This window comes from Grus americana, chromosome 8 (genome assembly GCF_028858705.1).
Source record: "Grus americana isolate bGruAme1 chromosome 8, bGruAme1.mat, whole genome shotgun sequence".
Taxonomy (NCBI): Eukaryota; Metazoa; Chordata; class Aves; order Gruiformes; family Gruidae; genus Grus; species Grus americana.
This window is the reverse complement of record NC_072859.1, coordinates 19,042,065-19,066,642: the sequence shown is the minus strand read 5'-3', so window position 1 is coordinate 19,066,642 and position 24,578 is coordinate 19,042,065. Positions and strand designations below refer to the sequence as shown.

The 24,578-nt window shown below is 39.2% G+C and overlaps 1 long non-coding RNA gene across 1 annotated transcript in view; it reads right to left on the bottom strand.

Moving 5' to 3' along the window:
• Positions 1 to 24,578, bottom strand: part of LOC129209445 (uncharacterized) — a 121,887-nt gene that overhangs the window by 76,054 nt on the left and 21,255 nt on the right. The window contains exons 4-5 of the long non-coding RNA XR_008578080.1: positions 24,259 to 24,311; positions 16,609 to 16,711 (exon numbers count right to left, since the gene is read on the bottom strand). This is a non-coding gene — a long non-coding RNA (uncharacterized LOC129209445). The remainder of the gene's footprint in view (positions 1 to 16,608; positions 16,712 to 24,258; positions 24,312 to 24,578) is intronic.

The window sequence follows — 24,578 nt, the reverse complement described above, 5'->3', positions numbered from 1 at the left end:
TTACTTTTGTGACTGCTAGATTGCTAAAGGATATCTGAATGCCAGCTTTTAAAGATGAGGATTTTTACCAAATTCATTCTTAGAAGACTACAGTGACAGACAACTTGAAATACTTCTATATCAGCAACATACTGAAAAAGAGCTGGTAACTTGAAGTCAACATCATCATCTGTTCTGGTACAGGCCAAATTTAAACAATTCCTGCTATTTCTGCCACTTACCTCAGCCATTCCCTTTTATCACACCTTATATTTATGTTGATCCCCAGGTAGGTCACTGAAAGCTTTTTTGTTGACAAGAGATCCAGGTACTGAGGTCGGCCCTTCAAAATTGAAATGTACAACTAGCAGGTAGGATTAATCTAAAACTATCCTGTAGTTCTCAACTACTAAAGCAATTGCTTCATTCCCACTAGCAGCACCTTTATACACAAGTACAGTAAGCGTTAAGCCTCACAAACCATGAAAACTTGAGATAACAGTGGCTGTACATCAAGGTCCATCAGGTGGTGGATATCAAACTGCTGTTCTCAGTGCTGGTGGGCTCCATATATTAGCACTCAGAATAGTTGAATCAGCACACAAGTCCATTTCTTGAAAGGTATTAATCTTTTTAAAGGTGAAGAATTAATAACACACAGAGAGAGAAAGGGTTAGAGAAATGCAATCTGTTACAGGACTGGGAGAGCACAAATGAAGATCAGAGCTGTAGTTAGGTGTCACAAGAGATTGCAGCCTCTGGTGAACAAACTCTCTCTACTCACTGGCATTTGCCACTCTCCACCATTCTAGCCTAAATTACATTTAAAATAATTTTGAGAGAAAGGAATTGTTCATAACCTGTGTATAAGAGAATATGGGTATGGTAGGAGGCTAGAAATAACGGAAGGGAAGGAGGGAAAAGATTCTTTATTGATTAACATGTATTCCTTGCAGAAGAAATAGGCAGAGTGGAGCAAAGTGGTATGGATTTTCTAGCTTGTATTAAACTACAAGATGGAAATAACTACCAGTACAGAACTATCTGCAAAATTTCAGAGACTCAGCAGGGCTTTTAAAATAATTTGTATTTCTCTAATCCAGTCTTCTACTTGATGTGTTTCAGAAAAGGCAAACGAGGATCAGGAATATGTCTACAGAAGAGATGCAAGCATATCAGACATGTCCTAACACAGTCAGTGGCTACGCTAAACCCTCCTGGGACTGGAGCTGAAGGGACAGCAATTGAAATCTCCAATTTAGAAGCCATTCCCTGCTATTTTCCTCTGCTGCTGAAAAGAACCCATAAAGCAGGATGGAGCCATTTGGGGTTTGGGATTGTGCCAGATTGCACAGACTGGAGACTTAAAGCTTGTGCTGGTACCAACAAATCCACTGACAGAGGGAGGGTGGTGCTGGATCCAAGGGATGGGATCTCAACACCCAGTGTCACACAGTGCAGGAGCAGATTACTTCAGGTTTCTGCTGCCAGTAGAGCTGGAGAAGAAAGATGTATAGAACTTCCTTTTCACAGCAAGTACCCAGCCATAGTGAAATGACAGATGACTGTGTTGGGTTTGTGTGGCAAGGTTTTGGTAGCGGGGAGGGGGGGGAGCTACAGGGATGGCTTCTGTGAGAAGCTGCCAGAAGCTCCCCCTGGGTCTGATAGAGCCAATGCCAGCCGGCTCTAAGATGGACCCGCCGCTGGCCAAGGCCAAGCCAATCAGCGCCTCTGTGACAACATATTTAAGAAGAAGAAAAACACTTAGAGGGAGAGCTTTTGCAGCCGGAGAGAGGAGTGAGAAGATGTAAGAAACTCTGCAGACACCAAGGTCAGTGAAGAAGGAGGGGGAGGAGGAGCTCCAGGCGCCGGAGCAGAGATCCCCCTGCAGCCCGTGGTGAAGGCCATGGTGAAGCAGGCTGTCCCCCTGCAGCCCATGGAGGAAGGATGAGGGGGTGTAGAGATTCCACCTGCAGCCCGTGGAGGACCCTGCGCCGGAGCAGGTGGAGGCACCTGAAGGAGGCTGTGGCCTGTGGGAAGCCCACATTGGAGCAGGCTCCTGGCAGGACCTGTGGACCCGTGGAGAGAGGAGCCCACGCCAGGGCAGGTTTGCTGGCAGGACTTGTGACCCCGTGGGGGACCCACGCTGGAGCAGTTTGCTCCTGAAGGTCTGCACCCCGTGGGAGAGGCCCACGCTGGAGCAGTTCGTGAAGGACTGTAGCCTGTGGGAGAGACTCCATATTGGAGAAGTTCATGAAGGACTATCTCCCGTGAGAGGGACCCCATGTTGGAGCAGGGGAAGGATGAGAGGAGTCCTCCCCCGAGGATGAAGAAGCAGCAGAAACAACGTGTGATGAACTGACCGTAACCCCCATTCCCCGTCCCCCTGTGCCGCTGAGGCGGGGAGGTTGAAGCTGGGAGTGAAGTTGAGCCCGGGAAGATGGGAGGGGTGGGGGGAGGTGTTTTAAGATTTGATTTTATTTCTCATTCCTCTACTCTGTTTTGCTTAGTAATAAATTAGATGAATTCCCTAAGTTCAGTCTGTTTTGCTCATGACGATAATTAGTGAGTGATCTCTCCCTGTCCTTATCTCGACCCATAAGTTTTTTTGTTATACCTTTTCTCCCCTGTCTAGTGAATGAGGGGAGTGATAGAGCAGCTCTGGTGGGCACCTGGCCCCCAGCCAGAGTCAACCCACCACACACAGTTACAAAGACATTGTATGATTAATAAAGTACTTGATCATCAATCCAATGAGAGAGAGAAATTAACAAGTATGAGCAAGGCTGAAAGATGCATTTTAAGATGATGTGAGAGGAGATGCCATATCAGTGAAGCAGACAGAAAAGAAGGTTGGTCCATGCTGGCAAAGCACAGGAGAGTCTTGTGATGGGGAACTGTTGTTAAGAATGGAAAAGCTCTTGAGAAAGAGGGTGGGAACAGTAACAAAAGAGCTGGTGCTCTACTGCCTTGTTTCTCATCCTGTCAATTTACCCCTAGGAAATGGGATGAAGTGCAGCCAGATTAGACCGGCAGTATTTACAGCAGTCGATTTTGCTCAGATAAAGAGCTGGAAGACATGGAAAAAGCAGCAGAGTAGGTTGATTGGATCTGAGAAGGCCACTGAGACCAAAGCTGCAGGAGTAGCAAAGGCAAATGAAGACAGGAGGACTTAGTGAGAAGGTAGAGAGGACATAGCTGTTTCGCACTTGGCACATTTATATTCAGAAGGAACAAAAACAGAGTTACTGGAGCATGTGTGCTAGAGGTGACATTGAGAGGCAACATGAAAGGTGATACAAACCAGGTCTTTTACACCAAGGTGAATTGGCTGCAGTCAATCGCTTGTCCCAAACTCAGACTATGCATGTCCTAATAACCAAAGTACGAGTCCTGTACTAGGGACTCTGAATTGGCTTTTCAGACAACTGGGACAAAAGATAAAGTTAACTGCAACAATTAGCTTGAATACACTATGTCTGTGAACCCAAGTACATTTCTCTACCACTTTCCAAGTTAACACACTGCTGAGAGGCAAACCAAGCAAGGCTCTAGACAAAGTCTGAAGCATAAGCAAAGTGATCTCTAAATGAGGTGCTTTACAAAGTCTACAAGCAAGCTCCAGCCTCCTCCTCAGGCAAGGATAAGGGATCAGGTAACAAAAGCCTGCAATGATCTCCAGAGATAGACACACTGGTACCTTTCTGGAAGTCTGGCATAGTCTGGGCATTATATTGATATAGGCTCTACTGATGCAGAGGCCACTGTGACACCGATTCCATAAGGATTTTAGGAACTCAGATTCATTTCTCTGCAATTTTGTGACATGTATCTTTGCCCTGGGGGCGATGCTGGCTGAGATCAGCACTGTCTTCCCACGCCTTCTGCAAAGAGAAATCATTCCTCTAGCAACAAGTATCACTTTTAATCCTTCCCTTTTTAACTGCCCAGGAAGAACATCACCTCTCCCCTCACTCATCCCTCCTTCATCTGAAACAAACCAAAGTCTGTGCCAACCTCCACTGATCTATGAGTGACTAATTTACAACATATTTCCATTGGAATGCAGATTTGCCATGATTTAACATAAAATAATATTGAATATTAAGTCATGTTAATAGATGCAGACTAAAAGAGCATAAACAGAATTTGTAACTGTGCTGCACAGCTCCTTGTGACATCAGTTAACCCTTTGCGGTAAGCTGCAATGACCCTCCACTCAGTATAACAATGAAAGTGTCACAAAGGTAGCAGACCAGTCCTTGCCCCACCTTTCCTCATTCAACATCCCATGCTGAAAACATTTTCCAGACAGAGCACCTTGTCTTTAAAGCTAGGATAAAACCAGAAAGAGAAAATGGGAGGTGGAAAGATATGACTTCAACCCAGCTCAGTCTAATTTTTAAATGGAGTCAGTGGGTTTTTTTCCACTATAGATGCCTGCTTACTTATTCAACTCAAGTTCATTCTTAGGGGGATCTTGTCAATAAAGTCAAATCAGGCTCTCTGTGAGCAGTGAGGTTTTCGAGGGTCTTTTCTGAGGGCTTCATTAAAAGCAGACAGTTTCTCTAACCTTTTAGCAGAACCTGTTATCTGATGACGTGAATTAAAGTCTCTCAAATGACTAATAATCATATCAAGGCTGCCATGTCAGCTTGTAGATTTGAATAAGAGGGTCTGAAAACATTTGCATGCCTCGATGTGCCAGTGCTAAGAAGCTAATGTGATAGTGCTGTCATAAAGCACTGGAAAGACATGACTTAATGTAATCTGTCATGTCATATGCTAATCTTCAGCCATTACTTGAGTGCTGTAAGTAAGTAGAAAGCATTTGGGAGAAATCCTTTTCAATTTCTCTGAGTACCACTTCTGCTGCTGGTCAGCTCAAATGGGTTTTGTGCATTTAATGCAGAGCTCAAGTCAAGTTGGTTTAGGTCACACTTAATTAACCAGCACATTGATGGGTTGGGCTGGTACAGCACTATGGAAAATGGGTATTCCTGATACTGCCTAACAAGTAAATATTTCATATGCTGAAGGAAAAAAAGATACTTCTCAGTCCTTGATAAGAATGCATCCTTTCACAAAAACACTGACTTTTTAGCAAGACACTGTTTTCTGTGCCTCACTTACGTTGCTTCTACATGTGAAGACAATTTAAACAAAGATGATTATAAATAAAGACATTTCCATTTGTAACTGCAAACTTTTAAAGCACCTGATCTGGAGTTGTCATTTAAACAACAGACAAAAGGCAGCTTTAAATGCATAATAAGAACAGATAAAATGATCAAAGGGAAAATTTCACTTTACTTATTTGTTTTAGGAAAATGGCACCGACATTTTTTTAATATACAGCAGGTAGAAGAGGGAGAAATTCTCACAATGCTAAGTACAGCATGTGGGATGGAAAATGAAACATATTAGTGAGAATGACAGAAATTTCAGGACAGTTTTAGCAAAGTGTGAAGGGATTTTGAGTCAACACTTGAAGGTTATTTTAATAATAGCTACAGTCTATTCAAATAAAAGCTTAAGAACCCTGTGCCTTTAACAGCTATGAGGATGTTTAGCAGGACTCAGCAGTTTGCAGCCTGCCCCAGCTAAACCTGAAGGCTCTGTGCTCCAGGATTTCAAACCATTTAGATTAGGATTGCCATAAAGAAATGTGGGAACATTACACCCACACCAAGAATAAGAAAGCTTTCCTCATTCTGTTTACTCGGTGGTCACACTGGAATCAAATCCTGCAAAAGTCAGACATTTCATAGACCTACAGGAAACAGAGATAGACAATCTTTACAGTATTAGGTCATTACATTCATTCTCTTGCCAATGCTAGATTGTTCCCCATAGTAAATTTCATTCAGTCTCAAGTGACTCATTTTAATAGGGCTTCCACCATTTCCAAAGAGAAAGCGTAAAGTATTCTCACCCTCCAGCATCAAGTGTAGCTGTTCCCCCTTCAGATCTAAGCCCCTGCCCTGCCTTGCTACAGTGTAGCAAAACCTGTATTATAATTTCAAGTCTCAGTTTCCCTTGCTACTAAAACACTTAAGTTTCTGATCAAGAAACAGTCTTCCCCTCCTGGAAGAATAAGACAACACAAAATATGCTGTCAGCTCTGTATGGGATCAGTAATCCTTCAGTCCTTTAATACTGGGCTGTTCAATTGTGTTCTTAAGCTAAAGACCTCATTCCTTCCCATTTGGGGTTTAATCCTCCAAACACTAGTCTTTTAGAGAGTTTTTTTTTCTGAAATTCTTCATCTGTTGATGACACTACTACAATGAAATAAAGTCCTCTGCCTTTTTCTGCATCACAGAGGTAAGACAGCAGGCCTTCCTTCCATTTTCACTAAAAATACCAACTGGAAAGGCAAGGACTTAGGGCAGATGCAACCACAGGACCTCAAGCCTTCACCAGTTCATCAGTGTAGTAAAATGTAGTCTCAGATCCTGATGATCTGTCTGGCTTTAGGTCACCTGAGTACTTCTGCTGTGGAGTAACCCAGGACCAGAGCTAGTCCAATCTTATAGACAACAGTTTTAAAGAGACAGTTTCCCTGATTATTGGAAGTAATGTCTATAGTCTAACAGAAGTCACTACCATGAAGCTTCCCCAGACAGTCAGACAGAAGATGTCAGCCAGCTAACCTATTTATATTTTTTTATCCTTTCCTCATGTAGAGCATTCATCATTTCAACTTCTTAATTTTTGCTAGTGTTCTCTTAAATCCTTCCAAATTGTTGACTATCTTTAGCTATGATTGTGTCCAGAACTATTTATTAAGAAGCTCCTCAGAGCTGTGAGAGGGACTGCATATCTAGAAAGTTAGGGTGATGAGTTGCATTGTCCTGTACTGTATTTGAGAGGAAGCATACTATTTTATTCACCAACAGATAGAAACAGATGAACAGACAAGTAAACTGGACTTAGCTTTATTGACTTGGTTGTCTCATACTGATCATTGCTGGGTAGCATGTTTCACTGAAAAACATCTATTCACACTCACATTGGGTTTTGTCTTTGCTGTATTAACTGGAGCTGTAACTCCAGTTTTGCATGTAATTTGAGTTCCATCTGTGCACAGCTGGCAAGTTTTGGTGGAGGACCTAATACATACTAATTCAAACTAACCCTTGCAGTGAGATGGCTTTAGCAGACATTTGAAAGTATAGGTGATACTCTCAGTCTATTTCCAATGCATCGTTGTCTTCTGAAGGCTATCCCAAAGACTGTAGGTCAGTATTTGGTTCACCTGCTGAGGACACCATGACGTTAACTTGGGCGTTAACCCTAGCTAACACCATCTCTGATGGTACTTGCCAACCAGGAGTGTGCCAGAACTACCTACTGATTTAACTTGTGGCAAGATATAGCCAGCCATCAGGAAGAAGCGTTTTCAATTACTGCCATCTGAGTTGGCAGGCTATGACATAGAATGCCTGTGTACATGATAACACACACTCACTTATCCAAATAAAGCAAACAAGGTCTAAGCTATTTCAAAATTACTATTTATTGGTCTACAGAGTGATATTTACCAAGTGTTACAAAAGTATGGAGCATCAAAAAAAAATGTGAAGGCATTCATTATTGCAGAACCCACTTACAACTGGTTTCCAAAGTTTATTATAAACTTTTAAAAGAAGATTAAATGTATCCTACATTTTTCATGGCTTAGGATCAATAGACTATAGGAAATCAGCTCAAAATAACAATATTAAACTATGAACGTTTGTGTGCACCATCGCAGATAACTACCTGAAAGATGTAAATCAATAATATAACAGATGGGAAAAAGAGAGATTATTTTTGTATGCAAATGCAATGACTTAAACTAGTACAAATCAGAAATCAAGACTGTTCAGCAAAAGGTTTTCTGAAGGTTATCATATTTATATTTATTAGTGATTTCTTCTTGTCATTGGGGGGAACATTAAGACTGGAAAACTACCAAAGTGAGATCCTCCATATTGCTTCTTCTCATACCAATATGATCTTATTCTTCAGAAATAAGATACAGCAGTACCAAAAGGAGACAAAGTTTATAGACAGGCTAAGTAAACTAAGATTCAGAAAACACCACAAACAGATAATTAACAGACTGACTGCAAAAAGAAGCAATTAAAAGAGAAGAATGTAACTGTTTAAAACCTCCTCAGCCTTTTTCAAAGTCCTTTATGGCTTGATCTGTCTGTATGAGAGTGACCACAGTGGAAGGCACCTTTGGGCTAGCTTTATAGGACTCTGACATCCAGATAAGACAGACAGATTTGAGAAACCTTTTGTACCTATTTGCTAGTTGTAAGGTAAGTTGCTGATGAGGTTTCTTACACTCTGTTAATATTAAACACTAGTGAATGAGCAGTGTTTTAGATTTTCACTGAAATATATCAAAAAAACTTTGACCATAACAAGAAATCCATACTCGATATTCTCCAGGTCTCACAGCATAAAAACTTTCAAATTAGGAATGAAGAGAGATGTTTCCTCATTTGGGCAACCTAACATTTACCATATCAGATTCATCAGAAATATTTGCACACAGAGGAAGTCTTCCTACCAGTACCACCATTTTCCACAGTAAATTAGGTTGGATAGTTGTAAGACTTCATAGATGTAGTTTTCTGTTCTCTAGACACATCTGCTAATGTCATTAGGCACAGACACTGGGGTGGGTCCCCCATTTTCTTTGGCCCAAGCTTTGACGTCCCCTAAAAAGATGTATTAAAAGCCAACGGGCACCAGTTTAGTTCCTTGCTTTTCCATAAGCAACAGGGCCAATGGCAAACAGTCAAAATATTTCCTTAGAAGCCTGAAGTGGCATTAATATGAGCTTGGTACTTTACCAGGTCTTTGAGTAAAGAATTTAGACTTTTCTACCATAACACTACACATATGAATGTTCTGAAGCTTCCATTACCTGCAGACTTTTTTAAAAACAGAAGAATGTTTGATTTGGATGGTTACATTAAATTAAGGGATATTAATGGATTATACCCACAGCCTCAAAAGTAATTGCCAGTTGTCTACAAGTGACTACTTCTATACGAAGGCCAAAATTATCAAAGCAAACCACAAACAGTAATTCACAAGCACCGAACATGTGCTCCCTGTTTATCTTTCTAGGTCAGTGCCTCCAGTCTAGGCAGAAACTTCATTGCTTCTCAAATACAATAGACAGCAGTTAGAATTCAGAAACTCGGCTTTATTTACAAATGAATGTCCTGTTTTGGGGCAATTGTTGCAGCATGGTGACCTTAGAGACATATATGCTCATTTTAGGTCTGGGTACAAGTGTGTATTTGGAAGATATCAAGAAAAAAGGTATACTGGAAGTTCCTTAGCAGTACTATTGTAGAGGCAAATAGACAGCTTCAGATTTTCTTCAGTGCAGGTTCTTCCACAAGCACATCATCCCCCAAACCTAAACTACAGTCTCCATACATAAATACCTCATAGAATGGTTTGGATTGGAAGGGACCTTAAAGATCCAACCCCCCCACCATGGGCAGGGACACCCTCCACTAGAACAGGTTGCTCAAGTGCAATGCTTGTGAAAGAATCTGTACTAAAGAAAAGTGTTGTGTATATATATTCACATGTACAAACATAAAACTTGCATATATTGTTTTTACTGTATATTGCTACAGAAAGGGAAATACAAAGAAAATATCAAAATGAAAAAATTGAATTTAAGAAAAAAGTTCATCTGAACCTCTTATGATCGGAAACATCATGTTACAAATCGCCATTCAGCAGTGCCAACCTAATAACCAACAACATGATGGTTAACCAACAAGATAATAACCAACAAGAAATAAAAAGCGCATCTGAGTAGAACATATCAGTTCTGAAGTCTGAAGAAAGTTAACTAAAATATCTAGAGAGTGCTCTTGTTTATGGATAGAGCTTCAAGTCAGATTAATGCATCTCTGCCCTCACAGGAACATTTGTGTCCAAGTGCAATAACTAGTAATGGAGCCTGCTTGGATATTCACAACAAAATATTGTAACTTCTATTAACTGTGACTGGACACACACATATTTGGATCTGATGCCTAATGCTGCACACTCAAGTTTGTGTAAAAGTCTGCCAAAACAACTATACCATGCATTTACACATAGCCTACAAACTGCTCTAAGATCTTTTATGCCATTATAAACCTGAAGCTGCCTCAGTAGAAATACTGAGTCATCCCTGACTGGGAGTATATCTATCCACAATACTTATACAACAAGCAATGGCTTCTCAGACTGTTTTTTTAACTTCTATTCAGTCCAATTAAAAAAATGTTCTTCCCTTCTTCCCCATTTTGTCTTTTTATTTTGTATTTTGCAGTAGCTATGCATAATTTAAATAAGATACCTGTATAACAGAAAATAATTCTTGATATAAATATTCAAATGCTAGTGCATAGTATATTTATTTTCAGAGTAGTTGTAGCTTGAGTACTCTAGGCATCTTCAAAAACACAGTTACATCCCTAGGATGAAGCCTCACATAATAAACTTCATAGTTTAAGAAACAGAACATCTCATTTGCACCACTGTTGCTTCTGTAACTTTGCAAATTCAATTTTTTCTTTGGGAAGCTGACTCTGAAAAAAGTAGCAGAAGTGTGGGTTATTTACTTCAATGTTTTGAAATTTCAACATCAGCAATGACCTCTGACAAAAAAACCAAGAGAGCCAAAGAACAGGTGGAACAGCATAAGAATACACTAATAGATCCAAGTGTAAAAGCTCAACTAGTTGAAAAAAGCAACCCGTCATATTATCAGAGCAGTTCTGAGAATACATAGATGGCCAAAGTAAACAGAAGATTGAGGTATCTGGAAAGAACTACCTGAAGAGCAGGTATTCAATAGAAAGGCCTCTGTCAAGAAAAGAGGGGCATAATAGTCACTCCCAGGAAGCTCTCGATTTCATAAGACAGGCCTCTTATCAGGACCCTGGTTTTAGACAGGATGACAGAACAGAAGTCAAGTTCTAAATATGCAGGGGTATCAAATTGGAAGAAATAACCAATTATGAGGAACAACATAATGAGATATGGAAGCCATTTGATCTTTTAAAAATCCAAGTTAATAGATATTAAATGCAATTTGGTGGAAGTATTCACCCATGAAGGAAACAAAACCTACAAAATGATAAACCACTGTAGTCTGCTGATCGAGGAAAGATTACTTTGAAAAAATATATTGAATTGATTGCTGGTAGAAATGGTTGTTTTTCAGAAGGAAAGCAGTCAGGCATTCTTATGTGGATTTAGCAGTCTTAAGCCACATGGCTATGGTTAAGGTGTAACAATCTAAATCCCATTTTATTTTAGATATGAAATGAGATCTGTTTCTGAGATGTCAGAGTCTCTACTAACTGAGCCAAAGTCAACTTCTTGGATGGTGAAATAGTGTTTCTAAAGGATTTTAGACTTCAAAATAGCTGTTACTAAAAGGCTGTTCAGATTGATGAGCTTCAAGTCAAATTTTATCTGTACAGAAAACTTGGAAGAGAATTAGTCCACACAATGACCAGACACCTACATATATGCCGGAAAGATCACACAGTACAGATTTCTCCATCCCTAAAAGTATCACTGGAATTCACAGCTATTGCCATCATTACGGCAGCTTTCGACATTACATTTTTCTGGTTTGAATGCCATGTGATCACCTGCAGAGTAGGCAGGGTAAGTTTATTCTAGCCAAAAAAATCTCTAAAGTCTAATTTGATTAATACGGACCAAAATCACTTAAAAAAAGGACCACAACAATTAGAACACAGAACTCAAACCTTAGCAAGTTAATATAGAGGGGAGAAAAAGCAGATATTATACCAAAATGTTAAATAAATTAGGCCAAAATTCAGTCACCAGCAATATCTTCAGAGGTGTCATAACAGCATTTAGCCATAACAGAGGAGTATAAAAGGCTTTCTGAAGTCTTTCCATACTTTTTTATTCAGCCTACTAGGATGCCCATAGACAAAAACTGAAACTTTTCTAATTTAGGAGGGCAAATATCTTCCAATACACTAGTGTGCTGCCATTAGGGAAAGCAATGTTTCAAGCAGGCAACGTTCTTTTCTAAACTACCCTGAAACTTTGTGAATGTAAGCTGAAGGAAAAGGAGTGCTACAACTAGTGTTTAAAGTAGATGAGAACTGGACTTCAAGTATCTGATGTGAGACAGCATGGCAAGGAAAAGGAGGAAGAAAGTGACAGAAAAATGGAATGCAAGGGGAAAACCCCAAATATTTTAAGTATCAAATTCTTCTCAGTGACTGTACTTTGGGGGTCCCCATTTGGCAGAATGAATAACAATTTTTTTCCTGAAGCTGAGAGTCATTTCTCCTTCTTTCCCTCTCTACTTTCCCTCTCTACATCTTTGTACTGCCTTTGGCACAACAGAGAAAAAGTTAATAACAAAGAACAGACTAGATTTCTTTAAAATGTTTTATTGTCACTTGTAATTCAGCTTTAAATGGACTTTTGTCAGTTAGAGAATTGGTCTCAATTATACTTTTTCTGAATGTGAGAACACAAAGTGTGAGCTACAAAATATGACTTTATCAGCATTGCATGAGCTACCCTAGGGGATCTCCCTTTTCTTTTCCATTCCACCCTCTTTGGAGTGCTTTTGTTGTTATGGTGCCATAACTCAGGATTGCTGTTTATCTGAAAAATCTTCTAGAGCCAAGAACCGGGAACACAAGGGGGAAGAAAAGGGAGGAGGGAAGAATCTCAGGTTCATGGCTTTGTCTGTGTTGATGTCTATATGCCTTTTTTTATCCCTTCCTACTGCCTTCTGCCAACCAAACTTTAAAAAAATATATTCAGTGTCTACTATTGTATCGAAATGGCTCAAGCAGTTCATCAGTCTATCACAGCTAATGCTAATTTTGGTCTTTAAATAAAGAGTGAACACTTTGGCTCTTACTATCTATACACATCACCCCTAAAAAATACCTCAAAATTCACATGCAAGTACTTCAACTGACATTAACATCGATCAGAGGACTCAGTTCCTGCAGAATATCTGTACGTGTAGGTGCTACTAGTCTTCTCTTGAAAAGGAAGCGTTGTTTATATTGTCAGTCATTCACTTTCACCCACACAGAAGAAAGTGCCAAGACCAGAGATCAGACCTTTGACCAATCTGCCTTCCCCACAGGCTGAGGAAGGTTCAAAAGAGCAATAGAGGACGTCTGACCTCCCCTTGTTCTGAAAAACAGAGTGTAACTGCAAACTATTAAGAAGCATGGCTTCACTACTCAACACACAAAGGATATTAAAGAATGCAATGAAGTGTTTCCTAGACATTCAGTTCTTAAAAAGATGATCCATTGCTTTGATAGAAATTCCAATATTACACTAAGCATAAATGAGCACATTAAATTTGTAAAGAGAAAGTGAAATCTTAAATGAAGGTGGAGTGAGACACTGGCTGATTGGACTGGCAGTATAGTTACTATCATAACATTGTGGTCCTTTTTCTATGTGAGGTACACATCTGAAAGACTAAACCCAGCCAGAAAACAGTAAGTAGAATAGAGAATATCATGTCTAAGTTTAGGGACAGATTTCTAATGATGAAATACAAGTATGAAATAAAAGGTTTAAAAATATTAGAACTAGCCCACTAGACTTTTCAGCCCCTAAATGGCTTTGAAAATCTGATATATTAGCACTTTTGAAACTTTTATCCCAACGCTTTCTACCAAAATATCTCAAAGAATGCAGATCACACATCTCCAGCCTTATCACTGCCAGTTCTACAGCTAGGTAGTGTTTCTTCAGTCTTAGAACTGGCAATGGAGCAAATAACCATGATCTACAGACTTTAATTTTTAATTAATGATGACATCTTAGTTTGGGGTGCAAATACTCAAGATGGAAAATGAAAAATTATGCAGCAGGCCAAAGAAATACTGCCCTGAATAGTAAACAGAAGAAAACTAATGTAATCAGGATGAACTTAGAAGTGTGTAGACTGTGGACATTGGAAGTGAGGTAGTTGAGACTGAGAAAGAGAGCTGATGAGAGTAGTGTAAATGGGGTGTTGAATGACTTAATCACTTATTTCCTTGCTTTCTGTTTGTGTTGGCATACAGGAAGTCTAGCAATCTTAACCAGAAGCTGATAAAATCTGAGTGTGTGGCTAGGCAAACAGAGAAGTAGACAAATACAAGTGTAATGTACATTATCACAGAGCATAAACAACATTGGCTAAGAAACTAGAATAGCTTTGTTCCACATATCAAAGAGAAGTACTATGTAACATAATACAACACACAGAGCTGAATGGAAGTGAAAACAACAAACTGAAGATTTCTGTGATTGTAGCTCAACAGGAGGCAGTAGCACTTGCAGGCTTGTTTAAAAGTAGTTCAAGATACCTTGTATGTCTTTGCATATGAATCATTCTGTTCATAAGAAAAGACACACTGAGTAAAAGTTTGAGACGTTGGGACTGGCCCACCTCAGCTGAAAGACAAGGAGAGTTTGGAGACATTCATTGCAGAAAGACAGAGGAATATGTTTTAGGAATGACTGACATCAGGGCTCCTGAGCTTTAGAGGAACCCAAGAAAAGGTGTCATGTTCAAAAGAGTAAATGACAACACGGAAAACAGGTAAGCAGACTATGTTTCATAATACTCCATCTATAACAAACTGTCAGAGCACATGGGAATTGCAACAGTGAATAGGACCCACTCAGAACAGCCCCAAAAGCACCTACTATATATTTTAAGTGATAAGTTACTTAGTGTTTCCTGCACAATGAGTTCTTTGCCACAGCATGCTAAGCCAACACAAGTAAACACTTTGTGATCTTCATCTAAAAGTGCAAAGCATATTCCAATGAATCATATATTGCATTCTGCACAGTTAAAGAACTGTTGAAAAGCACTACTATGCAATGCCTAAGAAACCAGCCTCAATGGCAGACTGTGCTAGAGTATTATCTCTTTTACTTTTCTGATCAGTTCTGTTCCTGTCATTGCTACACTTAGAATACATATTGCTCTGAATGCTCTAATTTGATAGCCCTCTTTGCTGGTCTGAAGTGATCAACATCTCAGTATTCTTTGTTCAATTGTCTGACAAAAAAGCTTTCATTTTTTTATTATAGGAGAAAAAGTTCATGACTGCTAGGAAAGGCAAGTATGGCAATGGATAAGTCATTTTATCAACTGGAGATGTTTGCAAAAGGAGGCAGAAAAGTAGAGTGGAGGGTAATCACACTGCCAATGTCTAACAAAGGAGGACAGGCAAATTCCCTATATCATCAGTAAATAGATGGGCTCCTCTTGAGGTTCACTTAGGGGAATAGAATTTTCCTCTTTGAACAATTTTGAAGTGTTTTTTTGTCTTTCTTGCCCCACTTCTTTGTTTTGGTTTTTTTTGTTAAGTTTCCTAACTAGACCTCGCAATTGCAGACCTAAAAAAAAAAAATCACTGCTACTTCCTTCTTCCTGTGAATTGGACCACAAAGTGAGATTTTCTATTTGTTTAAATGGAAGGGTCCAAGTCCTGGGAGATGCTGAGTGCTCTCAGTTTGGTATCTTCATAGATCAGAAAAATCACTTGGCAGTAGTACAGATGCAATTATTTTTGGATTACTTAGTCTGACATCTCTCTGTCTCTCTTCAGCAGACTTTTCCCCTCCCAGTCTTTTCTACCCACCTCACCATCTCCATACAACCTCTTCTTGTTTTTTCTCTTCTGAACTCCATATCCCTAAGTGCAACAGCATCCAGGTTCCTTCCTTCCCAGGATAGCTGGGAAATAATGGGGGAGTTCTGCAGGGGTGGGTTTTCTTCACACAGTCTTAATAACCAGTAAGGGTGAATGATATCAAGACAGTGACAATGAGTGTCCAACAGACCCTTCCAGTCAGAATAATGCAGCCAATTCTTCCCCCTTGCCAGGACATGGCCAGAAGCTGGACACTTCACTGTATCACTTTTGTCATTATTCTGTAACACTATAGCAGAGCTTCCTCCCAAAGAGCACGCATTTTGAAAATGCCTTTTTTAAATGCTGAATTCATATTTCTAAATAAAATACATTTTCATACCACATTTTGAACTGTAAAATAGTATTATAATACTTAAAACCTGCATTATATTGTATCAAGATACAATTTACCATTAGACAAGTGACACATCAAAAGCTTAATGAAAAGATATCAGGGTAAGAGTTTGGCTGAAGACAGTATTTCAACAGATACATTTCAAAATTATAAGGCCATTAGAATTAAACTCACCTTTAGACTTGTATAGCTGAACACTTAAAGTTTAAAAAGAAAACATGCCAGAAAGCTGCTATTGTAGCTTATTCCAGACTTCCCTACATCTGTGATATAGTGTGTATGAATTATATAACATTAAAATTTAAAGGTATAATAGCAAAAAACCCCCTCCAAACAAGTTGAGAACTGTCTTTCAGCCGCTATGCATGATTGTCTACATAAATTAATTCAATGAACAGAATAAAGAATACCATTAACATTTTTTCTTCATCTATCTTCATTTTCTAAGCAGCTCAGTGAAAAAAAAAAATTGCTGTTTCTTATTCATTGCCGTGAGTTTCATATGTTAAACAAAGACAGACCAACCTTAAGCCTTTTGATAAATATGATGCTGTGGTAACTGCAGCATTCACTTCGTATCCCATTTCTCCAAGTTCCTGTCAGCCAGATGTCACTTGCAATGCAAACACTAGAAAAATATGAAATAATAATTTCATACATCATCTATGTGAGCACGAGCCAGTCAAACATTCAATACAAATTCAAACTGCTACTACACATAAAGCAAATATCATCCAAATAATATTTAGAATGATTGAAAGGCTTTTGATTTGGAAGTGTATTCTCTTAAGCTAAGTGGTCCCCAAGACCATCTAGAAAATTCAATTGTTTCATTTTAAAATGTTTTCTGCCCAAAATTATATCAAATCCTAATGTCTCAGTAGAAACACATGGGATTGGATTGCTGACTGGGCGCCTGATGTCAAAGAAGAATCTAATTTTCCAATGGCATTTCCTCATACTGTCTCACCAAAACACAAAATTGATAAAATTTTAATGGCTAATTTTCAGAGCAGGACATTAGCCATCATGCTGGGAAACAGCACAAGAGAACACCATGTAGCTACAGAAAGACAATGTATCAGAAGACTGTTTGAATAAATATTAATATACAGCAAATGCCTTACATTCTGCATTTTTTTCTTGCAAGCAGAAACAGAATTCAGAAGGTAAGTTTTGCAGTAAGAGGGGAATAGAGATGTGCCTGTTTTTTCAGCACTTTTTTTTTTACAAGTGATCTCTTTAAAAATATAGGTGCAATACATTACTTAAAAGGGCACAGTGTTCATCTTTTACTGGGGTGTCACAGTCCTCTTCTGATTGAAATCAATTGTGAAAGTCACATTGACTTCAATGACTACACTACTAAACACTTCATATAACAAAATGTTTTTGTTAAGTAACTCTACAGCAAAGATTGCAGTGATGGAATAAATGAAATATCACCCTTCTGTATCTCCTAATGGGGCTAGGTACTGCAGACATCGAACATAACACCAAAAGCCACGGCATAACACGAGATAAAATGACAAAATTCTACTCCTGATGACAAAGAAGTTATACTAGGGAGGAAGGTACTCATTAACTGTATTATCTTATCACTCAGTAATAATGCAAAATATGTGGATGGAAATGTGCTATTTAGAACGTGTTCTTCTCTGAAGAATTTTCCTTTCCATTAAGTTAGGTCATTACTCATCTAGAATTTGAGAGTTATTTAGAAAATACAAGTGGACAAGTGAAAAGTGAAATAAGATTTTACTAACCTTTGTTATTTACTTTGAATTTATAATGAAAGTGTGGAACACAGTGGAATATATGGCGAACAGGATTGACCCAGCTTCCCAGCAACCATTTCATGTAATTTATTACTAGCTGGGTTTTGATATCTGTATGTATATATATAAATGCATATATATGGTATATTCAGGTGATTCTTTTATGCCAATACAGAGAAGAAGAGCAGCATGTATGGTTAGGAGACCTATATCTACTTTCATCAAGACTTAAGCATTAAAAAAACTTTCATAAATATCTAAGTAAAACTTGCAGAACATTAAAAAGACCACAACAAAGGAAATCAGTAATGAAAGTGGAGAGGTTTAATCTTCCGGGAAAAAAAGGCCTGTCCACCCCACATGCCAAGTCTGCCACTGGTTAGGATTTTTCTTTCATAGCAAACTGAAAAAAACCCTCCATCTCTGAAGCCCTCAAATTGGCTAAAGACTAGGGCTGGCCATGTAGCCAAAGATACCTCTGTAGCTACAGCTTTCTGTCAGAAGTGCTCAGTTTTATTTCACTGTTCAGAGGCCAGAGCCATTCTGAAGAAGAAATTAATATTTTTGTAAGTTCTTCATGGCTCACTGCATGCTCTTCTTCTCTCTTTAGTTAGCCTTGGTAGGAGACTTCTCTAGATCTAGTCAATAAGAAGCTTTTGGCACAGTGCAAAAGCCATACTAGAGCTTGATAAGACATAGCTTCCCCAAATCCCATATCAGTGGAACATAACCAACCTATAATTGCCTATCCCATGGACCAATCAGTTAGTTATACCCTTTCCCAATGCTTTCCACACTTCTGCAACAACAGCCCGTGAGATTGCCACATCTAGTCCATCCTCCATGCCAGTCACCTTTGTTCCTCCTGCAACTCAAAGGAGCTCCCCCTTCTAGTATTAAAAAGAAAAAGGGGAAAAAACAGAAGGCTGAGCTAGATGCTTTTTCTTCAGTGTATACGGGTAGGAGAAACAAAACCTCTCCCTGAATACAGCACGCTCTACTCCTTTCCTCTTTCCTGCTCCATTCTCTACAATTGGAAGGGAGCCTCTGCTCTCTCTATTCTTCAAAGGCAGCGGCGGAGAGCTCTGCTTGCATTGCATAAAGGTTCAACTGGGAAACGTATCCAGTGCAGGAGGAAAAGTATTTCCAGAGAGGACTGAAATTCTCAGAGGGTTGGGTAAGATTGGCTTGATTTGGCTGCTCACAGTAATGAAACCTAAACAGACTTTTATTAACAAACCTTTTCACACCTCCTCTGCTCTCAGCAGCTGAGCTCAGCAGAGAGACACAGACTAGAACGCAGTAACTTTGAGAAGCTTTCTGTGCCTCTCTTAAATGGAGCATGCACTGGTTACCTAACTCTGCATGAGTACAATACAGCACAGGCATCAGCTTCTGCCAAAACTCTATTACTGGAGAAAATTGCAAAATTGACAGATTTGTCATCCTAAAGTCATAATGGCTTAAGAACAAAGAGGAGAGCGAAACAGCCAATTCTCCCAGCAGACTTTGCTCTGCATCCTGGCTGATCTGCACTGATAGGCCTTAGTAGTTCAAGGGCTTGGAAGAGCTCTTTAATTATCAAATTGACTTACAAGTCTACTCCCAGCTTTGCTAACACCACTGAACTTTTATTTTAACCAGAAAACACACACACTGAAAACATATCAGAGCTGCCAACACTTAACATTCTCTAGAAATGAGAAAGAAAAGTCTGAGACTTGTAGTTTTAACCTTACAGTCTGCCCCTTCTCCTCTTCAAAAGGATTCCAGTTCTCTCACTGCCTGCTGAACCTCTCTTTTCTGGTTCTCTCCTTCTAAGACTTTGAACTTTCTAAGCAAGTGGCTTAGATGGATATCTGTCTGTCCAAGAGTACAAAACTTCATGGGCCATATTCAGAATACCTAGTACAAGGTGGGTAGATGCTGGAGCTGATGGAGAGAAGCAGGCACAGCAGAATTGCTACAGAAGCTGTTGGCAGTCTGAATAACTGACGCATCTGTGCAACCTAACTACATATTCTGACTCTACTCAAACAACACACCCCTTGTATAACTTGCCAGTTGTTTCCTATAGCGGGCACTCCATCAAACAGAATCTGAAATTATTACAATAAGTTCTTCACACAATGAAGGAGCCCTACACACAGAAATACACTGTGTTGGTTTCCACAAGTTGGACTTATTGACCCACTACAGGGATAAGTGATACCATAAATACCACTGTGCAACATTTAACCTTGGAAATGTACAGTTGGGCATAAGTTGGTCTTACATGTCTGTATTCTCTTTGCTTAAAGGTTGTTTAGATACACATCTGCATCTCCAAGACAAAGTACTTGTTAATTACCTCATCTTTGCACTGTACTTTCAGGAAGGAAAAAGCTATATAAGTGCTAAGTGCTATTAACATCATCCCCTTCTATTTTTCTCTTTCAGCTTTTAAGTAAATATAGTGCTTGTGAAAGTTGTTGGATTGACAGCCCTGGAGACTGAAGTCTAAAGTGCAGCACACCTACTGAGCCAAACAGAACTAAAATGTACAAAAGCATCTCCCCAAATTTTAAATACATGCTTCATTTAGTTATTGTTATATGGCTAGATGTAATACTAATACTGAAAGTTTTGCTGCTCCCATTTATTTGTTCTAAACATCACTTCAAACTCTTTATTTTCTACTTTCAAAAATAATTTCTTGCTGATGTGCAACACTCCAGAGACTGCTTCCCTGCCTTCAAAATCCTACATTACAATGGAATGCTCTTGAAGCATAACTTCATGCTACTGCAGTCAGGTACAATGCTGTGTCCTGGCACTCACTTTGCACATCACAGAAAAGTACATTAGCTAATCTCATACAGTTTTAGTACCGATCACACTAAGTGCTTGGCTGCAGAAATGCTACTCTATATTATAAATCTGAAGCTAGAAGACTTCTGATGGAAGATCTGCCCCTTTAGTTAGGAATATTAGTGTTTCTGAGAAGACTAAGTCAATACTTCAACAACAATTCAACATTTCCTGAAAAAGAGGGCACTTTGTTTTGGTTTAAACACTCTAGATTTCCAGGAGTAGGCTTTTAACCACTGAAGTGGTGGTGTTCAGTTGTTTTATTGTTGGGTTTTTTTAAATTTACTTTTATAAAATCCTTTTTAGTATACCTAAAGACAGATCTTAGCTTCTGAGAAATCTCTCTTTGTACAAATACATTCAGCTCACTTGTAAAGTCTCCCCATGATTTCAGCTGGTGCTGCCACACCTTCCAGGAGACTACCATTCCTCCTTTCTCATAAACAGGTTCTTTGAATTACATAAACAGCTACTGACTGTAGGTTTCACAGTCTCCTTTTATTCACTGTCTGCTTGCCTCCAGGTGGGCCTGTTTCAGATTTAAGTGAAGGGACTGATCCTCATTGAGTATAGTTAGCATGTGAGATGCAGAACACTTACAGTGTGCAGAGCTGCTACTAACAGTTGCTGTTTGACGATGCTTCCAGAACATTCCTTCACTTGTCTTGACAGGTCCTGAAAAGCAAACTTGGGGCCTGGGTCATCTTCAGTCCTGCATAACTTCAAGACCTGGCACTTACAGAAAGTCATTCCTTAGTATTACCAGCCACTTTTCAGTTCAGGAAATTTCTCAGTGTTTCTTGTCAGGGCAGGCTGGTCTTTTATGATTTTCAGCCTGTAATGCTGCTCCTTTCTATTTCATCTTGACTTAATGTCATTAGTCTTCTTCCACAGAAACCTGAGCATTCTCTTCCTAATTTATCTAGATGGTACCCTGACAGCAGCTCCCTTGATCAAAACTTTGCCATTTATGTCTCTTCTCCCGTTAATCATTCTCTTAAATGAGATTTGTAGTAAAAAAGAATTAAATCAAGTCTGACTGCCTTCAAATTTCTTGACTTTCTGGGATTCTGGATACTCACTCAGGCCAGGCCCTGTGGAGATGCTGTGCTTTCTCTGGTTTACTAAACAGGCTGTTGGGGCTATTTTCCTATAGTGGAGGGTGAAAGTAGGTTTTACCATTGGTGGAACTAAGTAGAGCTTTACAGGATGCTCCTATAACACCCAGACACCTTGCTGTTTGATAGTTCTCCCAAAAAGTATCCATCTATTTCTGGTTATACATTTAAAAACTTGAATCTGGAGGTAAAGTGGCCACATGATAATTTTTCTGGTCTTTGCTTCTTGAAAACAAGAATTCTCTGTTATGCAAAATGTCTACACTGAACTCCAGCTGACCTCTTTATATATTGATTTTCCATCATTTCATATGTGGGGAGAATAAGGTAAAAGACTAATGATTCATTGGAAAATGGTATTAAAAAACCCCCTGTTTATAAATGTGGTCTACACCTTATGTTTATCTATCTGCCTCATGGTTCAAAAGGTTTGATTCTGAATGAAATTCTCCAGCTTATACAATGCTGAAGGTTCTCTTCTCAGCAAGATGATCCATCTCATACAGGTCAGATTTGCTCTCTGCTGCCAGAAGATTTTTGCAAGTTAAATTCTTAGTCCCTGTGTCCGAGGTGTCTGTCGTCTGTTCCCTAAAATTTTAAAAGGCCAAACCATGCCCAACATCTCCATTTCTCTGACCAGTGGAAGTCTCTACCTTAAGAGTAAAGCTCATTTGTGAAGGAGATGAAACTTTCATAAACCTGAGATGATAAAATGAACTGCCCCAAGGGAATAAAAAAATACTACAATATTTAGCACCTTCCACCTCAATGCAAGGCATATTTCTTTATGACTTTGCTGGCATAAACACGGATATAAGATGAGCCTAAACTTACTTAAACAAGAAGTGTTATTGACCACCTTCTCCCAGATTGGGGAAAAGTAGGAAGAAAAAATGACACGATAGATGTGCAGTCACATTATTTGGTTCAAGACCAGAAGGTGCCGAGGTTTTACAGTGCTCAATATGTTACAGGAATATGTGCATGTGTGTATGTGTGTGCAAAACAGTTACAAGACTACATATAGATCTACATATGTATAGAACATGGTAAAAAAAAAACCCACCACCAAAAACCCCCTCCTACATTAGGCCTTTTGTGACATCTTGTATGACATACCTGCATTTGCGGTTAAGCCAGCAATTACTATCCAGCTTTGTCAAACACCACTGATTTTTATGAGAAATAGGTTTATAGTCTGCTAAATTCAAGGCAAATCATCATCCAGTTTCTTGTAGTACAAATGGCTGCATTTAAAGCATGTTCTTGCTATTAGGTCTAAAGCATTACAAGACCAAAATGTTCTGTATCTCATCTCAAATTTTCAAACAATCCAATATCCAGGCTATATATAGATATATTCTTGCTGTTCAATCTCTTAAAAATCAATCAATATTAATGTGTCTGCCTTAAACTTTTAAGGTCATTGTCTCCCTTCTGACATCTTTAACTACATCAACATCACATTATATCATTATAGACTCATGAAGCAATGTACTTTTTACATTTTTGCAAGATAATGTCTCTTTTGTGTTTCGTTTTTTATCATAATATAAATCTTGAAATGTAATTTGCATATCTTTTGTTTAGCGAAGGAGACCCCCATTTAAGACTCTGTCATTTTAATACATAGACTTAAAAGTGGATGACTTTTTAAAGGAAATGCACCAAAATATTCCAATTTATTCTTCAACTGAAGCGGCTGCTGCATCAGTAAATTAGTAAATTCCCTTAACAATACACTTGCTAACAATTATGGTCTGCCTGCCTTGGGCTCGCTTAACAGTAGGGCTGCCATCTGTTGAGAAGTCCATTCATGGATTTTAAAGGGCTATTTATAGGTTTTTATTTTAAACATTGCGAAATACCTCTTTGCTCTTCACCCTTCCCTCCACTTAGTCTGTCTTTCCTGCCCTGTGTTCATCTTCCTTTCCACCCTGCTGAAGAGCACCCGGTATACTTCCAACATTGAACTGTCTCCCTGCACCAGCAGCCACATCACCGCAAAAGGCTTTCAGGTGCATTCAATTCTGAGGCAAGTCTGGCCCATTTTTAATGGTCGAGGTGCTCAAGCAGAGGGGAGGGAGGACACTTATGGAGAGGAATGGACAGAAATTAACAGGATCAATCAAGAAATTCAAAAGCAGCCATGAAGGAAACAAAATCGAGACAATGAATGGGAAAGGGATGCTAGAAGCCCCAGCTCTGGATAGATGGATATTTCATGAATTCCTTCAATAAATAGGGAACCTCCAGGGAAATTCAACACCTGGCAATCTTAGTGGATAGTGGTGCTGCAAAGAGAGCATAATGTTCACCCCTCTGGTAAATTCAAGCAATTAAACCCCCTTAAAAAAAAGGCCCTCTTAGGCTTTCTGCCTAGTAAACTCACAGTGAAAAGCAACTTTAATAAATGTTATAAATCTCACCTCTGAGCCAACAGGAAATTCAAATGTTTGCATGTGCAGGAGCCAGGGAGCTGCTGAAACAAAAGGTAAATGTGTGTATTAGAATAGGTTATGCCTATTCTCCGACTGGACAGCAGTAGAAGCATGAGGCCCACAGACATGACAGGTTTTTGAAAGCATCCTTTCTGGTGCCACCTTTGACAACTTCTGTTTGTGACACACCAGAGTTCTCCTTTCTTTGGGAGTGGACAAATTTGTTTAGGGATAAGTTTGCTCAATGAATTCAGGATTACTCCTTATCATGCAATATTACTGGAAATCAGTTTTGAGTTTCAATGTTT